The 17,269-nt window shown below is 41.5% G+C and overlaps 1 protein-coding gene across 1 annotated transcript in view; it reads right to left on the reverse strand.

The window, feature by feature from the left end:
- The window catches only part of tdrd12 (tudor domain containing 12), a 725,767-nt gene that overhangs the window by 337,845 nt on the left and 370,653 nt on the right, over positions 1-17,269 (reverse strand). The gene's annotated exons all lie outside the window — the stretch shown is intronic.

A 17,269-nucleotide genomic window follows, 5' to 3' on the forward strand; every position in this document is an offset into this window, starting at 1 on the left:
AGGAAGTCACTCTCAAGCACTACAGTACGTAGTTACATTAGGAAATGCCAGCTAAAACTGTACTGTGCCAAAAGGAAGCCCTACATAAATAGTGTCCAGAAGCGCCGTCGACTTCTCTGGGCTCGGAGGCATCTGGGATGGTCCATTGTGCAGTGGAAACGTGTATTGTGGTCAGACGAATCGTTTTTTCACATCTTTTTTGGAAGAAATGGACGCCGTGTGCTGCGGACCAAAGAGGAAAAGGACCATCCAGACTGTTACCAGATACAAGTCCAAAAGCCAGGGTCTGTCATGGTATGGGGTTGTGTCAGTGCCTTCGGCAAAGGTAACTTGCACTTCTGCGATGGCACCATCAATGCTGAGAAGTATATCTCAGTTTTGGAGGAACAAATGCTGTCTTCAAGACGTCTTTTCCAGGGATGCCCATGCTTATTTCAGCAAGACAATGCCAAACCACATACTGCGCGCATAACAAAGGCATGGCTGTGTAAGAAGAGGGTGCGGATGCTTGACTGGCCTGCATGCAGCCCTGATTTGTCTCCTATACAGAATGTTTGGCGCATTTTGAAACGAAAAATGCGTCAACGAAGACCCCGTACTGTTGCGCACCTAAAACGTTGTTTGCAGGAAGAATGGGACAAACTAACACCTGCAACACTTAGTCACTTGATTTCTTCAATGCCTAAACGTCATTTAAGTGTTGTTAAAAGACAGGGGAACTGTACAAAGTGGTAAATGCTGTACTGTCCCAACTTTTTTTGAAATGTGTTGCAAGCCTGAATGGCAAGAATGGATATTTATTTACAAATCAAATGATGTTGACAAAAAAATACATGAATTATTTTTGTGTTCATACTGTCTGCAATGAAATAAAATTTGAGGAGAATTTATAACTTGCTTTTTTCTATTTTTATCCACATTTTCCACACTGTCCCAACTTTTTCTGATTTGGGGTTGTATATATTGTGACATGAATCAACATACTTCCCTCTCAGAGTTTTAATCACTAGGATATAAGTACATTTGATAGGAAAGCTTGGGGTGTTGGGAGCCCTCCATTTACTGCCAGTAAGCAGCAAGGAAAAATGGATTATAGCCAGTACACTGTACTAATGAGTGCCGGCCCACTTGAAGCCCTTATCTGTAGTAAAGAGAAGCAGCATCAGAGTCCCTAATTAAGAAATTGGCCTGCCGTTTTGGATCATGTACATTGAAAGATGCTACCAGTTACTTAATGCTGTTTTCCTTTAGAGTAAATATATTTGTAGGCATCTCCTAGATCTAATATGAGATCTCTCACAATATGTACTATATGGAGCTTGTCCTCTGCTGTGATGTTTCGCTATGATAATCTATTACAATACTGTTCAGTCTGTGACTAGGTATTTTATATGCTTTGGTTACTGTTGGCGGCATGGTGGCGCAGTGGGTAGCGCTGCTGCCTCACAGTTAGGAGACCCGGGTTCGCTTCCCGGGTCCTCCCTGCATGGAGTTTGCATGTTCTCCCCTTGTCTGCGTGGGTTTCCTCCGGGTACTCCGGTTTCCTCCCACAGTCCAAAGACATGCAGGTTAGGTGCACTGGCGATTCTAAATTGTCCCTAGTGTGTGCTTGTTGTGTGTGTGTGTGGGTATGCGTGTGTGTGTGTGTGCGCGCCCTGCAGTGGGCTGGTGCCCTGCCCGGGGTTTTTTTCCTGCCTTCTGCCCTGTGTTGGCTCCAGCAGACCCTTGTGACCCTATAGTTAGGATATAGCGGGTTGGATAATGGATGGATGGATGGATGGATGGTTACTGTTGGAATAATTTGGTTAGGAAAAGTTGGGCACATAATTAATGACAACTCTTTTATATTATCTACAGTACATAACTGGGAAATAATTTACAGTGACAGAATTATACTTCAGATAGCATTCTATTAATGTGCAGCTCTCATCATTACTTTCAGTATAAGAATTTCATGGACTTTTCATATACTCAAAGTAAATAACTTTGAAAAACATTTGAGCTCAGGCCCACAGCTAACTCAAACACATTTTTTAGGTCTACTTTGATATGGGTATGAATATCACAATTTTAACCATTACGTACAGTTTCAGAGAAATCTTCAGTTTTGTCTTGATTTTTTTTCTTATATTTGTATCCAAACATTTTCGCTCCCGTAAGTGACTTATCAACAATGGTTTGTGCAGCCTGGGCATGTCCAGGCATGGAATCAGGGACAGGTCGGAAGCTGTTCTGTGGAAGTTGACATCCTGGGCATGTCTGAACAAGCTTGACACTGTCTCAGCATGCTATAAACCGATCCTGCTCAATTGGTTAATATAGATAGTCAGTTTACTACCAGTAAACCCCCGATTCTCTAATGAATCACAAATGAACGAATGGCAATCACTCTGTGTTCCATATAATCGTTGGAGGGATGACACACAAAGGAGGGTGGGAGTGTTGTGGGAGGGTATGGATTTAATTAAATACATATATCCGTAATTATATTAATTAATATGTTTAAATTAAAATCGAAATGTAATTGTTATGTCATTTAAGTACAAAATGTCGTTGTGCCGCTGCACATATATGTATGAAATATATTTGAGGGTAAAGGTGTACATGAAGTACACAGAGAGTAAAGAAGTAATCGAATGGTAGATTACAGATATCTAATCAAATACTTCTTTATGTACAATATTTGTAGTAAAGCTGGTGTTTTGTCCTTGAATGAGTGTTCCTTGGTATGGAGTATTTACAACTTTAACTTTAACGTCACATGAACGCCGAACTCTTGAAAAGGCCACATAAAGTTGTCCATGTCCAAATACAGGTTCGGAGAGATAAATGCCAACTCTGTCCATGGTGTGACCTTGGGATTTGTTGATTGTCATGGCAAATGCTGCCTTAATGGGAAATTGGCGGCATTTAAGTTTAAAAGGTAATTCCAGGTCAGAACTTGTAAGGTCAATCCTGTAGGCGGCTGCGTTGATTGTGTCTATCCATGCAAGCTCGTTTTTGTATTTCCGTTAGTTGAGCTCTTTCATTTTGGAGCCATGACTCCTTTGCTTCCGCTGTTTCAGAAGCGCGTTGTAGGCGCCTGCGTTCATCGTGTGTATCTATGCGGGCTCGTTTTTGTATTTCCGTTAGTTGAGCTGTTTATTTTTGGAGCTGTGACTCCGTTAGCTATACGGTGTCTACTGTTAAGAATTATAATCGCACTTACGTTTAATACGGAGCGCTCGTGTATTGTTTCTTTCCATCTGGTGGTGTTTGTGTTTTCTGTGGCTGGACTGTTAATAATGTACTACTGTAATACTGTAATGTGATTCCAATATGCTGTGTAGTTTGGACCTTTGGGGATTCCGTACTGTAATACTGTAATGTGATTCATATATGCTGTGTAGTGTGGACCTCTGGGGTTTCTGTACTGTAATACAACCTTCGAATCCTCTCGTTTATTTTTTTGCTCTGTGGCGGGCTCTTTGCAGTGCATCAGTGCGCGTGTTTGCTCTGTGGCGGGCTCATTTTTATTTTTTTGCTCTGTGGTGGGCTCTTTGCAGTGCGGCAGTGTGCATGTTTGCTCTGTGGCGGGGTTTTTATTTTTTTGCTCTGTGGTGGGGTTTTATTTTTTTGCTCTGTGGCGGGCTCGTTGCAGTGCGGCAGTGTGCGTGCGCCTCGATGCACCCTGCGCTATTTTTTTGCTCTGTGGCGGGCTCGTCCATATTGTGTGGCAGTGCACGTGTGCCTCGATGCGCCCTGCGTGTAGTGTGGACCTCTGGGGTTTCCGTACTGTAATACAACCTTCGAATCCTCTTGTTTATTATTATTATTATTTTTTTATTTTTTTTTTTTATATTTTTATTTTATTCATTTTCATTGTAATCATTCCATACAAACAGATCAATTTATAACCCAACAAATTTGAAGACTAATCAAACCCCACCTCTGAGAAGGAGAGCTTAGCTAAAGGAAAATTGCTTAAGGCTTTTTAATAAGGCAACATTAAACAAAAGAAAGGGAGAAGTAAATATCTATGTAAATAAGAGATGGAGAAGGGAGTTAAATGCGATAATAGTTATTTCTCTTATTCTAAAATAATATTGATTAAACCCTGCCATGTTTTGAAAAAATTTTGTACAGATCCTCTAACTGAAAATTTGATTTTTTCCAATTTCAAGTAATATAAAACATCGGTTTCCCACTGACTTATAAGAGGAGAATTAGGATTCTTCCAATTTAACAAAATAAGTCTGCTGGCTTGTTCTTCATCTATTCTAGTAATTTCATTTCTTAGCTCTGACACTTTCTTGGTTTCTAATTTATTTCTGTGGGAAAGATATGAAATAATCTGTCCTCTTAAGAAGGCCTTTAGAGTTTCTCAGAGTGTTCCTGCAGAAACCTCTGTGGACGTGTTTGTCTCTAGGAAGAAGCTTATTTGTTTGGATATAAATTCTGTGCAGTTCTCGTCTACCAATAAAAGAGGGTTAAGACGCCATCTGCGAGGTGAGTGTGAGGGGCTTATTGATTTTAGCTCCAAGACTAGAGGGGCATGGTCAGAGATAACAATTGTGTCATATTTGCATGATTTAATTGTAGGCAGGAAATTATTATCTATAAAAAATATTCAATTCTTGAGTAGCTATAATGCACTGGTGAGTAGAACGAATATGTTCTTGAGTTTGGGTTAAGAAACCTTCAGGGGTCTGATAAGTTGTGATCATTTAAAAACTGTGTAATTATCTTTGCAGTATTAGATGTTGTCCCTCCTGTCACAGGAGTCCTATCTAAGAGTGGATTTAAAACACAATTAAAGTCCCCAGCCATTATAATTTTATGAGTGTTCACATTGGGAATGGATGCAAATAGATTTTGCATGAATTCCTTATCATCGACATTGGGTGCATAAACATTTATTAAAATCATGTTACTGTGATATAAGTTGCCCATGACCATCACATATCTCCCTTCAGGGTCCGACACTACATCTGATGCTACAAATGGAACTGTTCTATGTATGAGAATTCCCAACCCTCTAGTTTTCTTTATAAAGCTAGAATGGAACATTTGGCCAGTCCAGTCTTTTTGTAATCTGAACTGATCCTTGGTTAGTAAGTGGGTTTCCTGTAAAAATACTATTTTAGCGTTTAAGCCTGTTAGGTGAGAGCCTACTTTCTTTCTCTTTAATTCGTGATTCAGGCCTTTAACATTCCAGCTCACAAAGTTAACTGTCCCATCATGGAGACATTGCTTCTGAGTTTTTAATGTCATTTTATAGTTTTAATTGGTAATATGGCAGTTTTAATCTTAGTTTCAAGATTCCCCAAGTTATTGCATTTTAGCCTATTGTTGCATTGATATTTATAATTATAAGAATTACAAGAATAGATTAGATATAACCTGCTCTCCTCCTCTCCCCCCTTTAACCCCCCACCCCCCCATTTTGCCTCCCCACATGAGGCTAGATCCCACTTCGCGATGTTCCAGTCCTCTGACATATGAAGAGACAGAGCACGTCCAAAACAAAACAAACCCCACCCTGCAGCGGCGTTACAGAATTAAAACAGAGATATCTTTTGCAGTTAAATTCTTAATACTATCTGCCGAAAATGTTCTCATTAACAGTATTTAAGCTTGAAATAATCTTCAGCACTTTTAAGTTAAGATATTAAGATTAAAAAAAAAACAAAAAAAAAAACAAAAAGAATCAACCCTGGGAATGATTTTAAAAACTAGTCTAGGATAAACCTGGTAATTCCTAATATAATAGTATAATGGTAATAGTATAAATAGTAGAAAAAGCAATAAACCAAGGGTATGATGTTAAGCAGTCTACTTTAAGGTATAGTAAAATAAAAAAAAAAAAAGAAGAAAAAAAACGAATCCTACTTTAATTACTTCCACATTTTCACACTCACGTCTATAACTCTATAACTCTGATTATAACATAAACATATACAGTGATCCCTCACTATATCGCGCTTCGCCTTTCGCGGCTTCACTCCATCGCGGATTTTATATGTAAGCATATTTAAATATATATCGCAGATTTTTTGCTGGTTCGCGGATTTCTGAGGACAATGGGTCTTTTAATTTCTGGTACATGCTTCCTCAGTTGGTTTGCCAAGTTGATTTCATACAAGGGATGCTATTGGCAGATGGCTGAGAAGCTACCTAACTTACTTTTCTCTGTCTCTCTTGCGCTGACTTTCTCTGATCCTGAGGTAGGGGGTGTGAGCAGGGGGGCTGTTCGCACACCTAGACGATACGGACGCTCGTCTAAAAATGCTGAAAGGTTATCTTCACGTTGCTACCTTCTGTGTGCAGCTGCTTCGTGAAGCAACATGCTGCACGGTGCTTCACATACTTAAAAGCTCAAAGGGCACGTATTGATTTTTCACTGTTTTGTTTTTCTCTGGCTCTCTCTCTCTCACCCTGCTCCTGACGGAGGGGGTGTGAGCTGCCGCCTTCAACAGCTTTGTACCGGCGGTGCTTCGCATACTTAAAAGCCAAACAGCCCTATTGATTTGTTTGCTTTCCTCTCTGTTTCTGACAGCCTGTGCTCCTGCCGCGCACTCCTTTGAAGAGGAAGATATGTTTGCATTCTTTTAATTGTGAGACAGAACTGTCATCTCTGTCTTGTCATGGAGCACAGTTTAAACTTTTGAAAAAGAGACAAATGTTTGTTTGCAGTGTTTGAATAACGTTCCTGTCTCTCTACAACCTCCTGTGTTTCTGCGCAAATCTGTGACACAAGCACGACAATATAAAAATAACCATATAAACATATGGTTTCTACTTCGCGGATTTTCTTATTTCGCGGGTGGCTCTGGAATGCAACCCCCGCGATGGAGGAGGGATTACTGTAATTATTTTGCTCTGTGGTGGGCTCGTTGCAGTGCGCGTGCGCCTCGATGCACCCTGCGCTATTTTTTTGCTCTGTGGCGGGCTCGTCCATATTGTGCGGCAGTGCGTGTGCGCCTGATGCGCCCATATCCAGTTTACAACCTTCGGTTAGTGATATGGATACTGATACTATACATACACACTATCTGTAGCAATATAACAGTAAGTAAGCTTGATGCTATAGATGTTTTGGTGTCGGGCGATATGTCTCGTCAATGTCGTAACAGCCGCGATACATTCTGATATAGCTGTGGCGAATATACACTTGTGCCTCACAAACATTGGGATGACTGCTCTTGTGATGAAAACTTATCTGTATTTCGGCTGCAAAATTGGGGATCAAGACAAGGAATGGGCGCCTCACATTTGCTGTGCAACATGTGCTGTCAGTCTGAGAGCCTGGCTCAGAGACACTCGAAAGACGATGCCATTTGCTGTTCCGAGGATATGGCGAGAACAGAAAGACTATGTGACAGACTGTTACTTCCGTTTGACTAATGTGTCTGGTTTCTCTGTCAAAAACAAGAAGTCAATTGAAGATCCTAATCTGCCTTCAGCAATGAGACCCGTGCCACATGATGACAGTCTTCCAATTCCGAAACCACCAGAGGATTGGACCTTAGACGAACCAGATGAAGAAACCACAATGCAGGGTACTAACAGCGACATTGACCTGGATTTTGAACCGTGCTCATCTGGGGATCCACATCTGATAACACAGTCCGAATTGAACAATTTGGTCAGAGATTTGGGTCTGTCAAAAGCAAAAGCCAAGCTGCTGGGTTCGAAACTGCAGGAATGGTGTTTGCTGTCACCAGGCACGAAAATTTGTGTGTTTTGTGCATCTGGATTATCTGCCGTCTGCCTGTGTACATGAGGACTGTAAGTGGATTCATGGTGATCCTGCAAAGAAAGGAGCGCTCCTGAACCCGTCCACCCGTCTTCACCATTTCAGGAACTATCAGTAGGACTATCTTTACATTCCCAATCAACGTGCGGATCTCTGGACTATCTATTTTCATCATGAACTTTTTCCATGATTTACTGTGTGTGTTTTGTTTGTGCTTTGTTGCATTTAACGTGTAATCGCCGTAAGGGGAACAGGGGTGGTATCGTCGTTTTGTTATTTCATTTGTTTTCATTACATTCTTTATGTGCTGTTTGATTACCGGTTTGCATTGTTTTTGTCTCTGAGTGCGCGCGGGTCGGGTCAAGGCTGGGTGTGTCCCTGGAATTTCAACCATAAAAATAAATAAATCATTGTCTTCTCGACAGTGTGAATCTTAGGGCTCATTTATACTTCACGCTCAGAACGCATACGCACCCGCATCATGGCTGCCACGCATTCCCAGCGTTCATTTCACGCGTCTTCTGAGCGGGTCCTCAGAAATTAACGCGACGCGTGCGCGAGTTTCAGTACCAGCAAAAAGTCGGGGGGCGCAGTGTGATAAAAGTCGGAACGTGACGTCAGAGTCTGTTTACTATCTACATGTGACAGAAAGCCTCTATGTAGATCCTACAGGGATTGATGTGCCCGCTTCGATGTTTGATGAATGGTTCGATGTGGTGAAGCAAAATGCCAACATACAGATGCATTAGTGGTGCTTTTCTATTCAAGCGTCGCATATTCCCGATCGTAATGACACGATACATTTTAAAAGTCTCACATACCATCTTTTGTGCTGTCTTTTTTTTTTTTTTGCAACTTCACAACAGCAACATAATGTACAGCGCTGTATTTGAGTCACTGAGAAAAAAAATTAAGGACATGGTGAAAACGTGTATTTTGTGATTAAAGTGGAAATTTCGGCTTTAATCTCAATATGTCCACTTTAACCTCGTAGTTTATCATTAAAGCTGACCATCGTAAACATCATCCCAGTTTTTAATCGCTACAGCAAGCAGCAATAGATCACCACACAGAACACATTAAATGTATGATATTCCAAATCTCTGCACATTTAGAATCTTTAGATTTATACTTGATATCACTTTCATGATGAAATGCATTAAAGTGTGTATGTTACATTTTACAGATAAATCGTTAATTTCGTTTAAATAATAAATACTGTTAATTATTACACACATGGGGGTGACACGATGGCGGAGCGGTAGCACTGCTGTCTCGCAGGGAGTCATGTCTCTGGCATTCCCTGCTTGGATTCCACACTGTGCTCCAGTTCCCTTCCAAAGATATGCAGATTTGGGGATTTGGTGCCGGTAAAATGATGCTAATATATGTGAGTGCTTGTATTCACCTTGTGATGAGCTGAGGCCTCGTCCAGGGATTGTTTCTCACTCGTGCTCAATGCTTGCTGGAATGGACACATCCCTGGATTGATGGATTTAATCATTAAACATCCTTTTCAGGGATATTGCGGTAAGGTGTCATCAGAATTTAATGGGTGTCTAGACAATTCACAACACAGAGAAGCCTAACATGTTCTCACCGTGATAATATCTCGCACTGCCACCTGGTGGATTCCTCCAGATTTACATAAAGTACACGCACAAGTATAAACACTACAACGCTTGCATAGCAGGAGCATCCGCTGCAGCATGCGTCGCATGAAGTATAACCACGGCCTTAGCGGCACCGGACCACTACAGCGTTATTCAGTTCTCCTTGCTGCTGATTGACTGTGATACATCTCCAGCTGAGTGTTCTTGTGTTTTCCGTTTACTTAAAAGAACAGCAACTGTCCATTTTGGCTGATTGCATTGTTTATCTCTCCTTCCCCAGACATTCTCTGCTCCTTTTGGGGGTTGTACTCCCCTATGATGTTTGTCAATTCTTTAATTGAGAACTAACTACATACTGAGCTTGTTTTACTTCTGAAAGAGACATGTTTGTTTGAAGTGTTTGAATAAAGTTCCTGTCTTTACAATTTCCTGTGTTTCTGTGACCCAAGCGTGACACCCTGCAGTACTGCAGCCTCACTGTCTCTGGGATTTGGCCACTGCACTCGACTAACCTGCCAGCATCAGCGCTTAACTGTGTTTTCTTGCGCGCAGCCAGTTCAAGCACAGTTGGCTCAGTGATTTACAGAGTTTCATCCATGGCGTCAGCTGCACTTTGTACATATTGTTACAGTAGTTTTTTTAAATAGTTTTTACAGTTCATTAGCAGTGTGTAAAATGATCAGTGTTGCAGTAATTGTGATGCTCTTTGCATGAAAAAAAAAAAGTGTTCCATTAAAATTTCACTTTCTTTGTTAATTGTGACGTTTACTTAAAGTGCAGCAAAAAAAGTATTTGGTGTCCAGGGATGCATTAACCCCCAGTATGTGGCAGTTTAAGGGTTAAAGCCCCAAGATGCCGCCGAAATGAGCTGCATCGTCTAAGGCTTCTGGCAATGAAAACGCGCTTGCATGAACTACAGTACATATAGCGTTAACATTGGTATTTTACATTCTAGCACTGCGGGAGACATAGCAGTATAGTATACAGGTTTACCTTTACATTGTTTATTTTTACGTAATGTATTAAGCGGAGTTTGAAATTAAATTAAAGTGTTTTGGGGGCATATTTAGGGTTTAAACTATGAAAATAGGCATTTTTCTTTAACCACATCCAAAATTCGAGGGTGCTCTAGGAACATAACCCCCGCGAATTTTGGGAGTGTACTGTACCTTCAATTACAGGTTGGATTTTTCTCTTTTTTTTGTTGTGAGCCTATATTTTTTGGAAAAAAAAAAAAATTATTAGAAGCCTAAGAACACATCTTAACCAGGGGTGCCAATAATTGTGGAGGGCGCTGTAAATATGAAGATTTATAGAAGAAATTCTAAAAGTGGAAAAGCAAAGCAAACATCTTATTACACAATGATACTTTATCATATTCTTCTGGTATTTATTACATTATTTGTTCCCTTTAAAATTTCACCATCTGAGCATCATTTAGTGCAGTCACGACCTTTGGGTAAAAGCTGTTTTTTAGTCTATGTCTGTTTTTTTTTTGTCTTGAAGTGTCTGCCCAAAGGCAGCAATTCAAACATAAAGTGACCAGGCTAGGATAAATATTTATGCTCCAGGCTGTTTTCAGGTAGCGGGAAATGTGAAGATTTTCCAAACATGGGAAAGGACATCCGATGATCTTAAGGGCAGTGGTGACAACCCTCTGGAACACTTTCCTCTCTGATGCAGTGTAGCTGGCAAACCACACACAGATGCAATAAGTCAATATGCACACTATGCAACAACAGCAGGAGGAGGATATGAGCAGTTTTTGGGTGAAATGGTTCTTCCTGAGGATTCTCAAGAAGTAAAATCTCTGCTGTGCCTTCTAGACCAGTTCTGTGGTGTTAGCACTCCAATTCAGGTCCACCACTATGTGCACGCCCAGGAACCGGAAGTTCGAGAACCTCTCCACACAATCCTCATCAACAAAAAGGGGTTGAATATTTGTTTTCTTCCTCCTAAAGTCAATTATCAGATGTTCCTTGGTTTTGGTGGTGTAAAGAACAAGATTGTTGTCTCTGCACTACACACACAACCATTCCACTTTGTCCCTATAAATGGACTGAGGTTGAGGACTGAGGAGATGTGGGGGCCTACTCTTATCCTCTGGTAATGATCAGAAAGGAAGTCTATAATCCAGAGGCAGATGCAATGAGACAATCCCAGATCTATCAGTTTGGTCACCGGTTTATGAGCGAGGATGGTATTAAATTCAGAGCTAAGGTCTAAAAAGAGAAGCCTAGCGTAACTCCCCTGCTGCTCTAGGTGGATTAGAACAGTATGGAGAGTTGTAGCTCTGGCATTCCCTGTAGACCTGTTTGCCCTGTAAGCATATTGGTGTGTGTCTAACACTGGTGGAAGTCTTGAAATGGTGCAAATTCAGACCAGTTTCTCAAAGCACTTCAAGATCATAGGAGCAAGTTGCACTGGACGGTAGCCATTTAGGTTGCTGTTCGTAGAATTTTTGGCAGAGGAACTATAATAGAGGACTTCCGGCAGGATAGAATTGTGTACTGGGATAAGGACTGGTTAAAGATCTTCGTGAAGACAGCTGTTCCATGCAGAACAACAGCACTCAATCACAGAAGATGCCATCAGGTCAAGCAACCTTCCTCAGATTGTGTCCTCAGTGTGCGCCTCACCTCATGCACCTCCACCACGAGGATGTACCCATTATGAGCTGGTAGATGTGATGTAGCTGTCTCTGGTGACTTTACCTTAAAGCGGGCAAAGAAGTGGTTCAGCTGCTCAACCAGCGAAGTGTCACCGTCAGCTGCTGAGGGCTTGCTGGTGCTGAACCCCCTGCCATAGCTGACTTGTATTGTTACTACAGACACAGTCCTCAATTCTCTTCTTGTAAGCAGTATTAGCCTTTTTCATGCCTTTTTTCAATTTGGCTTTAGCAGCACTGTATTGTGCCCCATCATCAGACCTGAAAGAGGCATTTCTGTCCCTGAGCAGACACTGGACTTCTTTTGTCATCCAGGACTTCTAATTAGGATAGACCCGGATGCACTTGTCCATGGTGACAGTGACCGTGCAGAACTTAATATAGCCCAGAACAGTTGCAGTGTATTCTTCCAGGTTCTGATGTTCAAAAATATCCCAGTTTGTTCTCTCGAAGCAGTCCTGTAGCTGTTGAGAAGCCCCTTCAGGCCACTTTTTAAATGTTCTTAAATGTGATAGGAGCACTCTTCTTAAGGGGGCTATATGCCAGATTTAAAAGCAGAAACATGTGGTCGGAATGGCCCAGGTTTGGTAGTAATTTAGTTCTGAAGACCGGTTTGATATTAGAGTAGACCTTGTCCAGAGAATTTGTACCTCTAGTAGCACACTTAATGTGCTGATGGAATCTAGGGAGCACTGCTTTTATATCCACAAGGCTAAATTCCCCCAATATGATGTGAAAAGCCTCGGGATTTAAACTCTGTTGACTGCTAATGGTATGACATAAATAACCAAGAGCCGATTTATCTTTGTGGAATATACACCACAGTTACCATGACTACAGAAAACTCCCTGGCCTGCATTCAACAGTCACAAACTCCAAGTCCGGTGAACAGTGATTCTGTATAACTAGGGGGCTCCGCCCCCTGCTCGCTTCGCTCGCCAACCCCTGGTGTTGGGTAATTATAAATAGCGTGATGTATGTATAAGATATAGCATAGTGTGAAGGTGTAGATGACGCACATAGGAAGCAAAGAATAAATTGCATGGCACAGTGTAAAGATTTATCGTAAAATTTGTTTGTACATAACATTAGTAGTAAAGATGGTGTCTTGTCCTTGAATGAGTTGTCCTTGGCATGGATCATTTATAACCTCAACTTTAACGTCAGATGAAAGTCGAACTCGTGAGAAGGCCACATAAAGTTGTACATGTCCAAAAACGGGTTCAGAGAGGTAGATGCCAACCTTGTTCATGGTTTGTCCTTGTGATTCGTTGATGGGCATGGCAAATGCAGGTTTAATGGGGAACTGTCGCCGTTTAAGTGTAAAAGGTAATTGTAGGTTAGAACTTGTAAGGTCAATTGTAGGAATCAGAAGAGTATTGTTAGCATGTGATCCTGTAAGAAGTTTTGTTTCAATAACATTGTGTGTGATGGTGTTGACGACTAAACGTGTACCATTGCATAAACCTTGTTTAGTGTTAAGGTTTCCTAATAGCATGATTATTGTTCCGATTGTAAGGTTAAGATTGTGTAGTGGTAATCCGGCTGGGTTAATAGTGTTCAAATATTCTAAGGGGAAATTAAGATGGTCATTGCTGTCATCAGAGTCAACTTTGTCAGAGCTTAGAAAGAGTTGTGCCTCTCCAGGAAGTAATGCAATGACTTGGTTATTTATGGGATCAACATTAATATTTTTTGGATATAATATAGTCCGTTGTGTTAAAAGGGGTATTTGGTCTAATGAGAGTGCTGTTCCAAATATTTCCGTAATTAAGTGGTCGCAGATAAAGGCCTGAGGAATTGTAATAATATCTGGGTGAAGTCCATCTGTATTGGTGAGTGTCCCATCTCCCAGTTGTAATAACCAATTGTTGTATTCTGGATCTGGATATCGCATGTTTTGTACCAACTGTATCTTTTGAAAGCAATGCCAATTGTCCGCGTAACATTTTTTCTTCCGCGGTTTCAGAAGCGTGTTGTAGGCGCAGACGTTTATTTTTTTTTTTGATGCGGGTTTGTTTTTGTGGTGCCGTTACTCGAGCCGTCTCGTTCTGTACCCGTGATCGTGAATTCATGATTTGTTTGTTCTTTATCGTTAGTAATATGGATAAGTAATAAGGAGGATCGCACTCACTGTTAATATGCGGACTGTTCGTTTCTTCGTATTATTACCAATCAGGTGTCGCGCCTGTATATGTATTGTAGTCCAGTCTCTTGTTGTTTATGTATGACGTCGTCCGCGTATTTTAAGGTGGACTGAACAATAGCTGAGCGCATGGCATGTGGAACAATAGCTAAGCACTGTGTAAAATCTCCTCCTAATAAAAGTACCTTTCCCCCAAAGGGAATATTATTATTCATCAACGTTTGTAGAAGTTTATCAATGGTGTTGAGTAAGTGACTGGATGCCATTGTACATTCATCTATAATTAACAGTTTTGCAAGACGGATGTCACGTGCATTGTTACTGTTCATTTTCATAGTGGATACCGATGTTTCTGTGATTGGGATCAGTATTTTGAATAAGAAGTGACATGCGTTTTTGGAGCCGAGACATTTTTTCTTCAGCGGTTTCAGAAGCGCGTTGTAGGCGCCGACGTGTATTGTTTTTTTTCATGCGGGTTCGTGTTTGTGGTCCCGTTACTCGAGCCGTATCGTTTTGTACCTGTGATCGTGAATTCATGACTTGTTTCTTCTTTATCGTTAGTAATATGGATAAGTAATAAGGAGGATCGCACTCACTGTTAATATGGAGGCTTTTCTGTGGTTGTACGGTTAATAGTGCATCATTGTAATGAGATTCACCTATTAAGGTGGAATGAACAATAGCTGAGCGCATGGCATGTGGAACAACAGCTAAGCACTGTGTAAAATCTCCTCCTAATAAAAGTACCGTTAGGCGGGGATAATCTGATTCAAATATGTTGTGTTGTCCGTATGTGTGGGGTATTTGTATGATCTCGAGTGTTCGCTTTTGGTCGCTCTTCCGTTTTTGAGCCTCAATCTCGGGCTCGATGGGTGACCGTGTGTGGAGTCCGTAGTCTGTCCCGTTTAACTTTGGGGGGTGTGTCATGTCTCCTCGTTTTTGTGTGATATGGGGGCGTTGCCTGATTTTATATTTTTGTTAGTGGAGGGGTGCCTTGTGTCTCATGTCTTCTTTATGTTAGTGTGTGAAATCCGTAGTCTGTCTCGTTTCGTGTGCCATGGGCTTTGTGTGGTGCTCGCGTGTGACTCCTTGTTTTTGTGTGGTAGGGGCGCGTTGCCTCATTATTTATTTCTGTTAGTGGAGGGTGGCTTTGTGTGTTGTGGGTCTGAATCCTCCTTTTTGTGTACGTCCCGTTTCGTCTGCTATGTCCGTAGTCTATCCCGTTTCGTGTGCCATGGGCTTGGTGTGGCGCTCGCGTCTGACTCCTTTTTTTTTTGTGTGCCAGGGGTGCGTTGCCTCATTTTTTATTTCTGTTAGTGGAGGGGTGCTTTGTGTGTCGTGGGTCTGAATCCTCTTTTTTGTGTGTGTCCTGTTTCGTGTGCTATGTGGCGCCTGCGTCCAATTCTTTTTTTTTGTGTGCTAGGGGCTTGCTGCATGACTTTTTATTTCTGTTAGTGGAGGGGGTGTTTGTGTGTTGTGGGTCTGAATCGTCTTTTTTGTGTGCGAACCGTTTCGCATGCTATGTGGCGCTTGCGTGGGACTCCTTTGTTTGTGGTGTTCTAGGGGCGCGTCGCCTCATTTCTTATTTCAGTTACTGGAGGAGGGCTTTGTGTGTCGTGGGTCTCAATCCTCTTCTTTGTGTGTGTCCCGTTTCGTGTGCCATGGGCTTCGTGCGGCGCTGTGTGCGGCGCCGGCGTTTGACTCCTTTTTTCTGTGTGCTATGGGCGCGGCGCCTCATTTCTTATTTCACGTTGCATTCCATCCGGTTGTGGTGTTCTAGGGAGGGGGGGGTATTTGTGGGGCGCCTGCGCAGTACGTCTTTTGCGTCCCCGGCCCATGGCCAGATGTCCCTGCGTCCATCCGGTTTACCATTCTCGTTTAGTAATATGGATCTTAGTGTTAGTAAACCAGCTGTTGTTGACATACAGGCATAATCCCGACCCTCTTCTCTCTTATAGTCTCTGGTCCTGCCCTGCCAGTGTGCTGTGCAGCCTGTAAACTCGATAGTCATATCCAGAATGAGTGAGTGAAGCCAAATCTCTGTGATTAGCAGAATGAAACAGTCCTTGAAGATCTTATTCGCTGCAACCTGTAAGTTCGATTCATCCATCTAATTTGTGAGGGATCTTGTGTTAGTGAGAATAATGCTAGGAACAGGTGGCTTGTGTGGCCTCCATAGTCTCACCAGCACACCAGCCCTGCAGATCCACTTCTGCCACCTGTCCCTATGCTGCCTCCATATCCTTCCTCTGGGGAAGGTAAACCAATGGGCCCACAGGCTATCGTAAGATCGGAGAAACTAACAATCCATTTGATAAATAGTCCTATTTTTAGGAGATAGTGTATGTGTTACTATTCATCATAATGACATTCTACTGTGTGAATAACGTGTACAGTCAGAACAAACAGACAGACAATGCACCAAAAGGAAAGCACCAAGCCACTGCATCTACACGTGCTGCCACAGTAACAATATCATATATTGACTAAGGCCAAATTTATACAAACTGAATATCTGAATAAGACAAGGACTTATTTTTAAATTTCTAAATTATTATTTAACTGTAAGGCTTCTTGAGGTACTGTATATAATACACCGATAGAAGTATAGAATGGCTTAACTGCAACATGAACATGTGAGGATACTTTTTGTAGTACTGTTTGCATTTTTACCATAACAACATTAGAAAAATAATAAACAAAGCCCAAAGAAGTAGTATTGGATTGACTGAAAGAAGCCAAACACTTACAAGAAACACTGAAGGAGATGGAGTTCTACAGCATAAAAAAATGAAGTGGAGTCGACATAAATATGTTATTAATTATAAATTAAGAAGGGTGTATCCCTAATCCATATAACTGTAAAAGTACAATTTATGCTTGTTCTTTATGCACAGCTTTGATTTTCAAACCACAGACTTTAGCTTTGGCACACAGGGAAACCTCAGTGCAACTCAAGTTTATGACATATAATATCATTCTGTGGAGATGGCATGGGGTCCGAGTGAGTGGCATGAAATTCCACAGTGTGATGTAGTGACAGAGAAACAGCACCACTACTGATAGTTGTGATGATAGTGCAATAGAGAGTACATTTCCCACTC

Source organism: Erpetoichthys calabaricus, chromosome 9 (genome assembly GCF_900747795.2).
Source record: "Erpetoichthys calabaricus chromosome 9, fErpCal1.3, whole genome shotgun sequence".
In the NCBI taxonomy this organism is placed as follows: Eukaryota; Metazoa; Chordata; class Cladistia; order Polypteriformes; family Polypteridae; genus Erpetoichthys; species Erpetoichthys calabaricus.